General features: G+C 41.3%; 1 pseudogene; it reads right to left on the reverse strand.

Annotated features, from left to right (window-relative positions):
- Window positions 1–208: 208 nt before the first annotated feature.
- LOC109919850 overlaps window positions 209–11993 on the reverse strand; it is a 24122-nt pseudogene continuing 12337 nt past the window's right edge.

Below are 11993 nucleotides of genomic sequence, written 5' to 3' on the forward strand. Positions count from 1 at the left end.
CTCAAACTGGTTTAAACAGAAAGCACCAATAAATATACAAAAGGGACTCAGAGAGATAAACTCTGAGTTGGTTACTGGTGTCCTTGCTAAATTTTTTACTGTTCCAGAGTAGTTGCACTGATACTATGCTGTAAATATACCAACGTCCTGCTATGAATTTTCAGGGAAATTGTTTACAAATTGAACATCAAATCCTTCCTTTCATTTCTCACATCTTGGGAGTGACTAGGAGTTGCACACAGTTTGGGGTCTCTGTAGAATCGGGCTTGTTTCTGTATCTTTCCTCTCTGTGTTGTTCCAAGTACGGACCCCAATCAGGAGCTGATGTGCAAGCCGCAGAAATTTTTTGTGAGAGGAGAAATGAAATGTTTAGCAATTTCAGCCCAAGTTTCGCTAATCCATTAACTTCTGTTTTGATCCCCGAGCCCTACCACAGCTGTTGTTATTACTGGACAAGTCAGGTTGTAAACAATTTTTGGTCAATCAATTTTTGTTTTGTTTTCTTTTACAATTTAGTCTTGCACTGAAACATAAGACAAAATTTTGGAGATTTGGTTTAAATAATAAATCAGAAGTTTATTACACAATAATTAAGATAAAATAAAATAAACCACATTATTTACAAATATCATAAGTTCAAAAACATAATAAAATGCAATGCCATTAATCTCAGTTACACCTCTTTACAGAACTAAAACTGGATAGGATTACCTTCTCCAACACATCTATATTGTTTAATTTAGTTATGGTTTCAATGGCTAGTCCTGATAATCCAATAGCCTCTTCCTGGAGCCTTCAGGTTTTGAGATTTTCTTAGTTGCAAATACTTCTTCATAGTTTTAACAAACCACTTCTGGTTTACAGCTTCCAAATTGCTCCCATCAGCAAGGCAACGTATGCTTTTTAAGAGTTATAAACTATCTCCCTTCTGCAGGAGTAACCATCTTACACATCCAACTTTAGCCAAGACTATTGTCAACTGAAATGAGACCAAAAGGATTTTCTTCAAGCAATGGGCATTTCCCCTGAGCCAAAACAAAATCCAGAATCTTTTGACTGCTCATCATTATATTTTCTGTATATTTGTAAATCTGTCCCAATATAAATAAAGCAACATTACTCTTTAAGACGTCCTTTCCTCTTACTGTGTTTTAAAAGAAATATCATGGCTATAGAAATACTTATGAGCGAATCATTAAATTCCTCCAGACACAGACCAAATCCCACATGCCACTTGTTCAAAATCCAAAATCTAAAAGAGGTGATATTAAAATATTAGAAACCACATATGTTACATCACACTTCCAACTAGATAAAAAACTATTTCTGATTAGGTTATCCTGCAGTGTGATCACAAAAGGAAATCTAGTTGTGGAAGAATGTTCAGGTTGTTGTACCATTCAAAAAGTAGAAAGTATCCCACTCAGGAAATTGCAGATACCGGGACAACATTTGATAATCCTGAAATTCCTGTATACTTAAGCTGCACTTATTCAACGTGATGCAAAAAAATGTGTCAACTTTGTTCCTCCTGAAGATAAACATTGGTACAGTGTGCAATCTAACAGTGTGGTGGACTACCAGAGCAGATAGGCAGAAGGCCAGAAATCATGGAGCTTGAGACTTATTTCAGCTAGACTGCATTTCTCCAAAAAGGAAGGTGCAGGGTGTCTACAGCACATATGGAAGCTATTTTATTGTTGATTATGCTCGAGGAATTCTTCAGTAATGATGCATCATTGGAGAGGTCATACTCTTAAAGTATGTTAGTGACACAACATTTTTTTTAGAAGGGTCCAGACACGAAACGTCAGCTTTCCTGCTCCTCTAATGCTGCTTGGCCTGCTGCGTTCATCCAGCTCTACACCTTGTTATCTCAGATTCTCCAGCATCGGCAGTTCCCACTATCTCTGAATCAATTTTTTTTTCGACGTTCTTTTATGGGATGGGTCTATCACTGCCAATGATATTGTTCCCATCCCTAACTGCCAAAACTGAGTGTGTTGCTAGACCATTTTAGAGGACAGTAAAGAGTCAACAACATAGCTATGGATCCCGAGTTACAGGTAGGCCAAACTGAGTAAGGATGGCAGATTTCATTTCCTAAAGGGCATTCCTGAACCAAGGGGTTTCTAAAACAAGTAATGATAGTTTCATGGTGACCAATACTGAGACCAACATTCAAATCCAATTTTTTAAAAAATCGATTGAATTCATAATTCATTGTTTCATAAACATTCTGCCAGTACCTATGGTGAAACTTTAGCCTGAGCCTCTGGATAGCTAGGATGCACAGTACCTTTTATTGTACACGGTCAAGCCCTTTGTAAGCACCATTCCCCTAAGCTGTTTGACCATCCCAAGCATCCGTGCACAGTGATCAGCATTCACTGTTCCCAGCACTGTGTTGGAAGTCACTGCCACATAAAGACTTCGGAGATAAAAAAAAATGAGAGGGCACACAACTGTAAAGTGTGAACTAATTGAAAAATTAAACATTTTTCCTTCACCTATTTACTGAAACAGTGCTTTGTTTTTGATATAGAGCCTGCTCATTGGCAACTCAGGTGACATCAAAATTTCATCTGCCATTTGTCGGCCCACTCTGCCAGCCTACCCATGTCCAATTGCCTGCCCTCACTAAGTAAAACTGAAAAAAAAGACTTGCAGATGCTGGAAAGCAAAAACAAAAGCAGAAATTGCTGGAAAAGCTCGGCAAGTCTGGCAGCATCTGTGGAGAGAAATTGGAGTTAACGTGAAGCTCAGAACTGAGGAAAGGTCACTCGACCCAAAACGTTAACTCCGAAAGCTGAGCTTTCCCAGCAATTTCTGTTTTTGTGCCCGCCTTCATAGTTTACTGCCCCTCCAAATTCAGCATCATCAGAAAAAATTAATAATTATATCTTGCAGTGCAAAATTCAAGTCATTATAAATTTAAAAACAAAGGAAAACAGTGATCCCACAACCAGCCCTTGGAGAACCATCTTCCAGCCCAAAATACAACTATTTGCTATGACTTACTGTTTTCCACGCATCACATTTGAAAGATGTTAATATATTTCCTTATCTGCCAGAAGGTGGAGCCCTCAGCTTGGACAACTCTCACTACGGCCACGATGGGAATCCACATAATACAGAAGGTGATCATACACCAGCCCAGTGCTATTGCCCAGACAGGGTATTCAACAGGTCCGTGTGTTGGAGGGACAAATGTCACTAAGGACCAGAACAAGAGTACCTGTTTAAAATTAAGGTACCAGACAAAATCAGAAGCAGAAAGAGATTGATTATTTTCAGCTTGGTTATTTACAGTTTCACTCATTAAAACATCACACAGAATTATATGGGACATACAAACACGAAACCAGACCATTCAGCCTGTCAGATTGATGCTGGTATTTAGGCTCGTCATGAAGACAGGCATGTTAGGAGAAGAGACCAAGAGGAAGCGTTGGTTTTAGGGGTTAGCTATATATGTGACCCCGCACCCAAGCAACATCAATGAAGCCAACGCCAATGTGGCAGCAGTTACCCACCTGGTAAAGGCAGATGGGCAATTAGACTCATCAAGTGGACAATTGTAGGCATGGTGATGGCAATTCCAGGTCCTTCCCAAAAATGGCTGACTATTCAAGGGGTACGGTCCCAGCAGGTAGGTGCTGATGGGCTCTCCTGGTACCTGCTCCTAATCTGCCAACCTGAAGCTGCTGCGATGGGATGGGTCGCAAGAGATAGGTGGATGGTTTTAATCAGTAAGACAACAAGGGATATGGGTTAAGGCAGGAAAGTGGAGTTGAGGATTATCAGGTCAGCTGTGATCTCTTTGAATGGAAGGGTAGATGTTGAGTGGCCTACTTTTGCTTCTACGTGTTATGGTCTTATAGTACGTTGTATATAATGTACTCCTCAACACTGATCCTTTCAGACAACGTGTATTCTCCTCTATTCCTTAGCAGCGCTCACATTTTCTTGCGGGCCTGGGGCCATTCAAAGAATGGATATGATTTTATTTGATTTATTATTGTTACATGTACAGAGAGACAGTGGAAAGTATTGTATTGTGTGCAATCCAGAAAAATCATACCTTATATCAGGGTAATAGAACAGAATGCAGAATATCGTGTTGCAGCTACAGAGAAGCTGCAGAGAAAGAGCAACTCTAATATATGTGAGGTCCATTTGTAAGTCTTATAACAGCAGGGAAGAAGCTGTCCTTCAATCTGTTGGTATATGTTTTCAAACTTTTATATCTTTTGCCCAATGGAAGAGGTTGGAAGAGAGTATAACCGGGGTGCGAGGGGTCTTTGACTATGTTGGCTGCTTTCCTGAGGCAGCAGGAAGTGTAGATGGAGTCAATGGAAGGATGGCTGTTTTTTGTGATGGTCTGGGTTGCGTTCACAACTCTCTGTAATTTCTTGTGGTCTTGGGCACAGCATTTGCTATGCCAAGCTCTGATGCACCCAGATAGAAAACTTTACATGGTGCATCTATAGAAATTGGTAAGTCATTGTGGACATGCTGAATTTCCTCAGCCTTCTGAGAAAGTAGAGGCATTGATGTGCTTTCTTGACTGTAGCATTGATGTGGATGGACCAGGACAGACTGTTGGCGATATTCACTCCTAGGAACTTGAAGCTCTTGATCACCTCCACCTCAGCACCATTGATACAGACAGGGCTGTGTCCTCCACTCTGCTTCCTAAAGTCAATGATCAGCTCCTTCATTTTGCTGACATTGAGGGAGAGATTGGTGTCTTTACACCATACCACTAAGCTATCTCCTTCCTATCTTCTGTCTCGTCGTTGTTTGAGATCCAACCTACTACAATGGCATTATCAGCAAATCTGAAGTAAGAGCTGAATTTGGCTACACAGTCGTCAGTGCGTAAGGAATATAGTAAGGGGCTGAGTACACTGCCAACCGGGGTTGAGGATTGTCATGGAGGAGGTGTTGTCACGTATCCTGACTGATTGCGGTACTCTGATTGGTTCTCCCCTCCTTGGGAATCATTCTTACTTGGGTTGTGAATGGTGAGGAAACTCTTTATTGCATTCGAAGTAATCCTTGTGATCACCAGCACGGCTGCTTCCTTGCCTAAATAAAACATTGTTGTTCCCTTTCAGAAAACACTTGATGTGATGCCAAATAGCTGGTTGGTTAGCAAATTAGAAACACTTGGGATTGATGGGTCCTTGGCAGCATGGATTAGAAGTTGGCTAAAAGATTGGAAACAAAGGGTGGTACCGATGGTCATTTCTCAGTTTGGAGACAAGTTGAAAGTGATATTCCCTAGCGATTAGTGTTGGTCTCTTGCTTTTTCTGATTCATACAAATGATTTGGAGATGAGTGTTGAGGGCAAAATCTTTTGATTTGCAGAAGATACTAAGCTAAGGAGATTAATGAATTGTAAGGGTGATGCTGAGTGACTTCAGAGGTAGCCATGATGTGGAGGTGCCGGTGTTGGACTGGGGTGGTCAAGGTCAGAAATCACACGACATCAGGTTATAGTCCAACAGGTTTATTTGAAAACACAAGCTTTCGGAGCGTAGCCCTTTCACCAGGTGAAGTGAGAAAGAAGCACACAGAACACAGAAATTATAAGTAAAAGATCAAAGTATCACACAGCAGATGAGGATTTGCAAGTACATAGTAATGAATTAAAGACTGCTAACTGATTAAACATTTAACAGCATCTTAGATTTGTTTAATACATCCTCATCAGTGGTGTGACCCTATGATCATTTACTTATAAATTCTGTGTTCTGTGTGCTTCTTTCTCACTTCACCTGACGAAGGGGCTACACTCTGAAAGCTTCTGATTTCAAATTAACATGCTGGACTATATCCTGGTGTTGTGTGACCTCTGACCTTGACTTTAGAGGGACACTGACAAGTTGGTGAAATGGACAGACACCTGCAGATGAACTTCCATACAGAGAAATGTGAGGGAATTCATTTTGGTGGAAGAAACACAGAGAGATAATACAGGCTCAATAGTTCAACTTTGAGGGCAGTGCTGGGGGCAGAGAACATGTGCATGAATCTCTAAAGGTGGCCAGACAAGTTGCAACAATTGTTAAGAAGGTTTACAAAATCTTTGGATTTCGAAATGGATGCGTGGAGTATAAAAGCAAGGAAGTGATGTTCCACTTCTGCAAATCATTGGTCAAGACCACATTTAGACCATTGAGTTCAGTTCTGAGTACCTCAGTTGAGGAAGATGTTAAAGCTGTGGAGAGAGTGCGAAGGAGATTTACTGTAATGATACTTGGAATGAGGGATTTTAGATACAAGGAAAGATTTTAAAAACTGCTCGTTTCAAGTTAAGAGTGGCCCTTATTAAAATGTTCAAAACTATAAACAACTTTGACAGAGTAAAGAAGGATATTCTGTTCCCACTAGTTGGTATGTCAATAACTAAGATTTACAATTTCAAGACTGTCATGAAGAGAGCTAGCAGTGAGATGATGAGAAACTTCTTTACTCAGAGAGTTGTTAGGATTTGGAATGCGTTGCCGGGGAGAGTGGCAGAGGGGGATTCCATACACGATTTTAAGTCAGAGCTGGATATATATCTGAAAGTGATGAATTTAGAGGACTACGTAGATAAGGCTGGAATATGGGATGAGCTGGATAGCTCTTTCAGGAACCGGTACAGACAGGCTGGGTTGAATGGCCACTTCCTGCCCTGCAATATTTTATGATTCTATGATTCACAGCCATCATGAAGACCTGAAGCCACCCTTCCCAACACTCGATTCCCCTAGCACCCTGACCTATGATAAACTCTCACCCACTCACCTGCTACCCAGCACTCATTTACTACCTTACCCCTCACCGGTTTACCTTACCCACTTCCTCTCAGTATTTTTCAAAGTGGCTTTGACACTATTAAAGAGTTTACTTATGGGAACTTGATAGCTACTACAGAAAAGTGGAGCATATTTTGGCCTCCTTCCTACGATGGAGGCATCAGAAATAATCACTGACATGAGAATGGCGTTAATGGTGGTTGGATCCAATGTGGTAGTAATTGGCTGATCTGGCCCAATATCTACATTTATCACATTCACAATCACAGATGCTTTGTTAACTACTCTCTCAATATGTTCTGTTCATATTGTCATTTTCTATTTCTCCTGCCAAAATGCATTGCATCGCACTTGGTCGGTAATACCTCCCTACCAGCAGGATCTTTCTCTTCCTAATCTTTATCATGATCCACATGAAGTACTTTGCTATTTTAATGTGCCTTTTCCTGTAATCATTCTGTTGCCTCTGATTAGAATGCCTCCGTCCACCCTGCTTACCTATTCTCACGTTCTTCCTTCGTGATCATTTCCATATTTCATTCATTCCTTACAGTGCAGAAAGAAGCCACTCGGCCCGTCGGGTCTGCACTAACCCTCGGAAGATAATCCAATCGAGCCACCTGACTGTATCGCCACAATAGCCCACCTAGCCTGCACATTCCTGGACACGACGGGGTAATTTAACATAGCCAATTCTATAGTTGGCTTGCGGACTCCACAGCACTAACAGACTGAAGCACCCAGCATCTTTTCTTTACTAAATAAGTCCAGCACCAATTTTGCAAAGCATCCAATAACAAGTTGCATCCTCTGGTCATGAGTGGCAGAATGCCACACATTCAAAACCAAAAAGGGGGTCAAAACAAAGAAGGCAACTTAATTAAAATCACGTTGGTGAGGGAAATAATTCTGTGCATCTATATCTAAAAGCTACATGGCTAAAAACCCAGCCTATTTTTTGTTTTGGGTTTATTTTTACTTAAAAAAGAGGCTGTTTTGTTTTCAGTCACCCACCAAGTTATCGATTCCTCCAATGTTAGAGATTACCACCACAGCCCACCAGGGGCAGCTAAGAGCTTAGATTCATTTCATGTTTGAAGCAGAACACCGGTTTATCAATTCACTCAATTAACAGGCAACAAAAAACTACCCCTTGGAGGCAGCGAGACAATAACAGAAGTTAAAAAGGTGGGGAAATGAGGGAGTGGAACAAATCAAAACTGAAAGAACTGCAGATGCTGCAAATCAGAAACCAAAACAGAAGTTGCTGGAAAAGCTCAGCAGGTCCGGCAGCATCTGTGATGAGAAATCAGAGTTAACATTTCAAGTCTGGTGATGCTTCCTCAGAACTCAGGTCTGAGGAAGAGTCACCGGACCCGAAGCATTAACTCTGACTTCTCTCCACTGATGCTGCCAGACCTGCTGAGCTTTTCCAGCAATTTTTGTTTTGAAAGTGAAATAAATCAAATTAGCTTTGGACAGGCAGATAATGTATTCCAGGCCCCGTCCCTGTGGTGCCTATTTGTCTCTAAAGGCTATGAGGCTAAGAACACAGCTTTTCTTCTCTTACTCAAGAACCAAGACCTTTTTATTTATATTTTAGACACACCACCAGTTTATCAGTTCACCCAGTGTAACAGATTACCAACACTGCCCACCGGGGGCAGTGAAGAAGCCAAAACTCTTAGTTCTATTTTTGAAGTCCACCACCAATTTATCAATGCACCCGAATAGCAACGAGCGAACATCAAGCATTGCCCACCAGGGACAGCGTAGCGATAACAACAATCAAAAATGAAGGGGAAGCAAAGGAGGCACTAAGTCAAAATCGGGTTGGAGGGGGAAATGATGCACTCCAGCCTCTCTGCATTCCTGGGCCTACCCGTCTCTAATGAAGAATGTGCGCTTCGTCTTTAAAGAAATGTGGGTATGCATGCAGCGGCAGAAGAGGTGCAGGCGGTCAAGAATGATCGCCCCATAGCCTGCCCACAAAAATACAAGATAGCCTCATTGTTTACACAGATTCACACCCTGCAGCATTAAAACCATTGCCATTCCTGCACAGATATTTGCAATCTTGGTTAAGTTATTGGTATATATTTATTCATTAAAACAATACATTATTGAGTACTGACATGATGTCTGTCTGCAGTCAACATGAATAGAGAAATTGCATTAAGATTTCCTGAATGAAATGAATGCTCAAAACAAGATATTAAACAAAATGGACTGTTTGTTGTGTCAGTATTTTCAGCTCAATCATGAAACAATGTAACATTTTACTGCCAGCAAACAGGGAGGGATCAGAATCCAACATATTCTTCACCACAGCCAGAAAAGCCAAGTCCTTTCCCCAATCATCATCTCAATGTCCTTGATGAATCTGTTTATCCCTGTGAGCAACACAGAGACACCATCACTTGCTTCTGTCCTGTCTTCAGGGCAGCTTGTTTACTGTCAAAGTTCATCTTGTACTGGGAAGCACTAATGAGCAGGTTCAATCAAACAAGGGATCACTGATATAACGTTTGCGTTATTTTTTATTTTTATGTATTTTTGATTGTGGACTGAAATGAAAAATAAACATTTTAAAACCAAAGATTTCTGCATGGTTTGAAAACAAATAACTGAGCACTCATTGTAAATACTGTTTATACAGCTGCTTGTTCAAACAGTCACTAAAGTACAGTTTGCAGATCAGCTGGAGCCATAGGGCTGTGTACAAATGGTATTTTGGTTGGAAACAAGTAGGTGATTGGTCTGTGTATTCATGACAAATTGTCAATGACAAAGGCCTTCTACCTGCAAACAAATATGTGATTGGTTCACAGGTAATTGCACAGCTTGGGGCTTTTTCCTTCAACATTTACTGTAAGCTATGTCCTTTAATTAAAGAGTCAGAAACATTTTATGTGTGAACAAGCCACCCTGAACCAACTGCAGAACAGTGGAGTCATCTGGAGAAGGAAGACTGAGAAACAGCAGATCCTGTGAACAGAGAGTACTGAATAGCTTTCCCAGTTTTCTCTCTGTCCATAAAACCTTTTTTCTTTTCCAGATCTATGACTGTTTAAAGGGGGTAAGATTTTTAATTAGTAGGTTTATATGCTGATAGTTCCTTACTGTTTATCTTTAGCTACGCTCTAATTACTTTTGTAAGTAGTAACTTTTTGCTAAGTACAGAAACATTGTCATGCCCTCTGTTAACCTGTTAAATTGGGGAATTCTGTGTACTTTTTAAAATCTTCAACTTCCGTGACAACTCCAGGACTGATTTCCAGCATGTTAACCCATTGGGTCTAACACTCAGGATTACAAACAGGATGAGGAAATTGCTCCCTTTTACCGACCTAATTACAGCAAAAGTAAAATGTTTGTACAAATCTTGAAAATTTCACTCAAAGAGTGGTTCCTGTTTCAGATCTATACTGCGAGAGACAGGTCCCTGTTATCAGAATGGGGAAGGATGGACAGTGACAGTGAGTGCTCTGCCTTGAGACCAAGAATAGCAAATATTTTGCAGGATGTTGTAAGAAAGCCCATGAACAAACTTTTGCAGAACCTGTTGTTTTGTTTATCTGCCTTGATAATTGCGGGTAACTGATGAGTTAGAAAACTATCAACAAAACAATTGGGAATTTTTGGGAAAATGTCTTCGTCAAAATTGACCTTGACAAAAACCAGCTATAGCCAAGAGCAAGAACTGGGGCCTTTCTGTGTGAAAAAGGAGCTGACACTCTCTGTGTTGTGTTGACTTTCAGAATCAACAGAGAAGATCTTTGACAACGAAGAAAAACATCTGAATTCCCAGCACATTCAGTTATTTAGGACTATCTGCATCCCATAACCCAATGTAATTGTCATGTATGTGCTCTACAGCAACCTGAAGATCCACATTAGTGACATTACTGGTGTATTTCATTTTGTTTCAGTTCTTTGCCTAGTCTTACTCACCATAGATCCAGCTCAGACCAACGAGTTCCAGCAAAGCTGTTATTATGAGGGCCCATCCAACACAGAAATGATCGACTAAATTGACGCAATAAATTCCAGCCTAAAATAAAAATGGAAAACAATTACACGCAGTGTTTGAGCATAGCCTGGCACTCTGATATTCACTATAAGAGATCTCTGAGGTATGAACAAGATTATATTTTACTTAAAGCAGAAGCCAGGTTTGACCATCTCCTCAGGTTCCATCTTCAGTAACAGCAGATGGGGAAAGGTCACTGAGCAAGCAATAACAAAACTCAACCATCAACGCTTTTGTCTTCCCCCTATCTGACTCAACCAATGCTTTTTCTCCACCCTATCTGACAAACTGGAGGAGCAGCACCTCATATTCCGCCTCGGGAGCCTACAGCCCGATGGCCTAAACATGGAATTCACCAGTTTTAAAATCTCCCCACGCCAGCCCTCATCCAATGTCCAATGCTGCCTCTCATCCCTGCCTCCATGACCTGACACAACCTGTCTATCTTCTCTCCCACCTATCCGCCCTTCCCACCTCACTGACCAATCCCTACCACTGCCTACCTGCACTCATCTATCACCATCCCACCTACCTTCCCCAGCCCCACCCCTCCTCTCTACTTATTTCTGAGCTCCCTTCCCCCTCCCTCATTTCTGAAGAAGTGTCCCAACCCAAAATGTCAACTTTCCTGCTCCTCTGATGCTGCCTGGCCTGCTGTGTTCATCCAGCTCCACACTGTGTTCATCTCTAACTCCAGCATCTGCAGTTCTTGCTATCTCTACTCAGATTCTGCCCATTTGATTGAATTGATTGGTCAGTTTAAGGGGTTTGTTCGTTGGTAGGTGGATTTGGCGGATGGCACTCAGCACCTGCAGGGGAGCTTCAGTCACATAGAGGATTTGGGCAAATGGTACATAGACAGCAGTTGGTATGTCACTGTCCCCATGCAAAAATAGTGTGTGCAAGAGTCTCTGTGAGTGTGCGTGGATGTGTGTGTAAGAGATTGTCCATGAAGAGAGAAGGAGAGAAAGGTTATGCCCAGGTGTGTGTGTGTGTGTGTGTGTTTGTGTGTGTGAGAGAATGTGTGTGTGTGTGTGTGAGAGAGAGAGTGTGTGTGTGTGTGTGTGTGTGTGTGTGAGAGAGTGTGTGTGTGTGAGAGAGTGTGTGTGTGTGTGAGAGAGTGTGTGTGTTTGTGAGAGAGTGTGTG

This window comes from Rhincodon typus, chromosome 14 (genome assembly GCF_021869965.1).
Source record: "Rhincodon typus isolate 14 chromosome 14, sRhiTyp1.1, whole genome shotgun sequence".
Lineage (NCBI taxonomy): Eukaryota > Metazoa > Chordata > Chondrichthyes > Orectolobiformes > Rhincodontidae > Rhincodon > Rhincodon typus.